A 5,000-nucleotide genomic window follows, 5' to 3' on the forward strand; every position below is an offset into this window, starting at 1 on the left:
AGAGGGCACCATGGTGCATAAAAACGCACCAAGAGGGCACCATGGTGCGAAAAACGCACCAAGAGGGCACCATGGTGCATAAAAACGCACCAAGAGGGCACCAGGGTGCGAAAAACGCACCAGGAGGGCACCATGGTGCATAAAAACGCACCAGGAGGGCACCATGGTGCATAAAAACGCACCAGGAGGGCACCATGGTGCATAAAAACGCACCAGGAGGGCACCATGGTGCATAAAAACGCACCAAGTAGGCACCAGGGTGCAGAAAAACGCACCAGGAGGGCACCAGGGTGCGAAAAACGCACCAGGTAGGCACCATGGTGCAGAAAAACGCACCAGGTAGGCACCATGGTGCAGAAAAACGCACCAGGAGGGCACCAGGGTGCAGAAAAACGCACCAGGAGGGCACCATGGTGCATAAAAACGCACCAAGTAGGCACCAGGGTGCATAAAAACGCACCAGGAGGGCACCAGGGTGCGAAAAACGCACCAGGTAGGCACCATGGTGCATAAAAACGCACCAGGAGGGCACCATGGTGCATAAAAACGCACCAGGAGGGCACCAGGGTGCATAAAAACGCACCAGGAGGGCACCAGGGTGCATAAAAACGCACCAGGAGGGCACCATGGTGCATAAAAACGCACCAGGAGGGCACCAGGTGCAAAAAACGCACCAGGAGGCACCAGGTGCAAAAACGCACCAGGAGGCACCAGGTGCAAAAACGCACCAGGAGGGCACCAGGGTGCATAAAAACGCACCAGGAGGGCACCAGGGTGCATAAAAACGCACCAGGAGGGCACCAGGGTGCATAAAAACGCACCAGGAGGGCACCAGGGTGCAAAAAACGCACCAGGAGGGCACCATGGTGCATAAAAACGCACCAGGAGGGCACCAGGGTGCAAAAAACGCACCAAGAAGGTGCAAAAAACGCACCAGGAGGGCACCAGGGTGCAAAAAACGCACCAGGAGGGCACCATGGTGCATAAAAACGCACCAGGAGGGCACCAGGGTGCATAAAAACGCACCAGGAGGGCACCAGGGTGCATAAAAACGCACCAGGAGGGCACCATGGTGCATAAAAACGCACCAGGAGGGCACCAGGGTGCGAAAAACGCACCAGGAGGGCACCATGGTGCATAAAAACGCACCAGGAGGCACCAGGTGCAAAAAACGCACCAGGAGGGCACCATGGTGCATAAAAACGCACCAGGAGGGCACCAGGGTGCAAAAAACGCACCAGGAGGGCACCATGGTGCATAAAAACGCACCAGGAGGGCACCAGGGTGCATAAAAACGCACCAGGAGGGCACCAGGGTGCGAAAAACGCACCAGGAGGCACCATGGTGCATAAAAACGCACCAGGAGGGCACCATGGTGCATAAAAACGCACCAGGAGGGCACCAGGGTGCGAAAAACGCACCAGGAGGGCACCATGGTGCATAAAAACGCACCAGGAGGGCACCAGGGTGCATAAAAACGCACCAGGAGGGCACCATGGTGCATAAAAACGCACCAGGAGGGCACCAGGGTGCGAAAAAACGCACCAGGAGGGCACCATGGTGCATAAAAACGCACCAGGAGGGCACCAGGGTGCATAAAAACGCACCAGGAGGGCACCAGGGTGCATAAAAACGCACCAGGAGGGCACCAGGGTGCGAAAAACGCACCAGGAGGGCACCATGGTGCATAAAAACGCACCAAAAAAAAAAGCACCAAGTAGGCACCAGGGTGCATAAAAACGCACCAGGAGGGCACCAGGGTGCATAAAAACGCACCAGGAGGGCACCAGGGTGCGAAAAACGCACCAAGAGGGCACCATGGTGCATAAAAACGCACCAAGAGGGCACCATGGTGCGAAAAACGCACCAAGAGGGCACCATGGTGCATAAAAACGCACCAAGAGGGCACCAGGGTGCGAAAAACGCACCAGGAGGGCACCATGGTGCATAAAAACGCACCAGGAGGGCACCATGGTGCATAAAAACGCACCAGGAGGGCACCATGGTGCATAAAAACGCACCAGGAGGGCACCAGGGTGCATAAAAACGCACCAGGAGGGCACCAGGGTGCATAAAAACGCACCAGGAGGGCACCAGGGTGCGAAAAACGCACCAGAGGCACCATGGTGCATAAAAACGCACCAGGAGGGCACCAGGGTGCATAAAAACGCACCAGGAGGGCACCAGGGTGCATAAAAACGCACCAGGAGGGCACCAGGGTGCATAAAAACGCACCAGGAGGCACCAGGGTGCATGAAAAACGCACCAGGAGGGCACCATGGTGCATAAAAACGCACCAGAGGCACCAGGTGCAAAAAAGCACCAAGAGGCACCAGGGTGCAAAAAACGCACCAGGAGGGCACCAGGGTGCAAAAAACGCACCAGGAGGGCACCATGGTGCATAAAAACGCACCAGGAGGGCACCAGGGTGCAAAAAACGCACCAGGAGGGCACCATGGTGCATAAAAACGCACCAGGAGGGCACCAGGTGCATAAAAACGCACCAGGAGGGCACCAGGGTGCAAAAAACGCACCAGGAGGGCACCATGGTGCATAAAAACGCACCAGGAGGGCACCAGGGTGCAAAAAACGCACCAGGAGGGCACCATGGTGCATAAAAACGCACCAAGGAGGGGCACCACCAGGGTGCATAAAAACGCACCAGGAGGGCACCAGGGTGCGAAAAACGCACCAGGAGGGCACCATGGTGCATAAAAACGCACCAAGTAGGCACCAGGGTGCATAAAAACGCACCAGGAGGGCACCAGGGTGCATAAAAACGCACCAGGAGGGCACCAGGGTGCGAAAAACGCACCAAGAGGGCACCATGGTGCATAAAAACGCACCAAGAGGGCACCATGGTGCGAAAAACGCACCAAGAGGGCACCATGGTGCATAAAAACGCACCAAGAGGGCACCATGGTGCATAAAAACGCACCAGGAGGGCACCAGGGTGCGAAAAACGCACCAGGAGGGCACCATGGTGCATAAAAACGCACCAGGAGGGCACCATGGTGCATAAAAACGCACCAGGAGGGCACCATGGTGCATAAAAACGCACCAAGTAGGCACCAGGGTGCATAAAAACGCACCAGGAGGGCACCAGGGTGCATAAAAACGCACCAGGAGGGCACCAGGGTGCGAAAAACGCACCAAGTAGGCACCATGGTGCATAAAAACGCACCAGGAGGGCACCAGGGTGCATAAAAACGCACCAGGAGGGCACCAGGGTGCATAAAAACGCACCAGGAGGGCACCAGGGTGCATAAAAACGCACCAGGTAGGCACCAGGGTGGGCATGAAGAGGCACCATGATGGGCACCAAGAGGCACCAAGGTGGGCATCAAGGTGCACCATGGTGGGCATCAAGAGGCACCAAGGTGGGCACCAAGAGGCACCAAGGTGCACCATGGTGGGTATCAAGAGGGACCAAGGTGGGCATCAAGAGGCACCAAGGTGTGCATGAAGGTGCACCATGGTGGGCACCAAGAGGCACCATGGTGGGCACCAAGAGGCACCAAGGTGGGTATCAAGAGGCACCAAGGTGGGCATCAAGAGGCACCAAGGTGGGCATCAAGAGGCACCAAGGTGTGCATCAAGGTGCACCATGGTGGGCACCAAGAGGCACCATGGTGGGCACCAAGAGGCACCATGGTGGGTAGCAAGAGGCACCAAGGTGGGCACCAAGAGGCACCAAGGTGGGTATCAAGAGGCACCAAGGTGGGCATCAAGAGGCACCAAGGTGGGTATCAAGAGGCACCAAGGTGGGCATCAAGAGGCACCAAGGTGTGCATCAAGGTGCACCATGGTGGGCATCAAGAGGCACCAAGGTGGGCACCAAGAGGCACCAAGAGGCACCAAGGTGTGCATCAAGGTGCACCATGGTGGGCATCAAGAGGCACCAAGGTGGGCACCAAGAGGCACCAAGAGGCACCAAGGTGGGTATCAAGAAGCACCAAGGTGGGTATCAAGAGGCACCAAGGTGGGCATCAAGGTGCACCATGGTGCGATGATTCGGAGAAAAATTCATTATAAATCATTCCCTTGGGGAAATGTAACGAAACTTTGCAGACACATTTGGTGTTATTTTGTGTGAATGCCTGCAAAAAATCAGGTCAAAATTCGATCTCTAGGTGCCTTTTTCTATTTTCCCCGGTTTTTCATAATCTGCCGATTCAAAAATTCATTAAAAATTCATCCCTTGGAGAAAAAATCTAAAACTTTGTGGACGTGAATATATTGTGTTTGTGAGCCTCCCTGCAAAAAATCACGTCAAAATTCGATCTCTAGGTCCCGATATGGACTTATGTCTGCTCAGAAAAAAGGTATCTACTACTACAATTTTGGCTTTTGCATAATAACCTATTATAGGGGGGGGCTGCACCTCACCAACCACGCCCACAGTGGGAGGTGCGGTGCTGCCTTGGGGCCCCTCCCCCATGCTCATGCAAGTCTCCCCTCACTTGTGTGGCTTGGTTTTCCATGGCATTGGGTTTATTGATTCGTCAATTATCCAGAAACCGAATGTTGGCCGACTTCGGCCGAGTCTCGGTGCGTCCCTCGGAAATTTGTGGGCATCGTGGCGTGGCTTATTCTTGCATCAACGATGCATGGGCAGGGTCTATTGGGTGCATTTTCCTTTGTCCCTCTCGATTTTAAGTGCTCCCGGGTGACTTTGTTCTTGTTGAGGTGTGAGGAGAGTTATAAAACGGTGAACCAGCGTTGGATTTTTCCAACAACGCGTGCACTTTTTGCAGTGGCAATAGGCATGCGGGCATCATGTTCCTGGAGTTGGTCCCTATGGATATGGTTGTTCTTCCAGTTTGTGATGGTTGCATGTTGACGGGTGACACCACAGTGCCCGCGGTCAACACGAGGATTTTAATGGATGCCACTTGGCTCGGTGTCTTGCATGTGATGATAGGGATGGGCAAGGTGATGCCTTAGGCATTATTGAACCTACCCTTGAATGTGTGCTTGGCTGGTGGTTTGCCGCACTC

Source organism: Abrus precatorius, unplaced genomic scaffold (genome assembly GCF_003935025.1).
Source record: "Abrus precatorius isolate BTA unplaced genomic scaffold, Abrus_2018 Scaffold1, whole genome shotgun sequence".
Classification (NCBI taxonomy): domain Eukaryota; kingdom Viridiplantae; phylum Streptophyta; class Magnoliopsida; order Fabales; family Fabaceae; genus Abrus; species Abrus precatorius.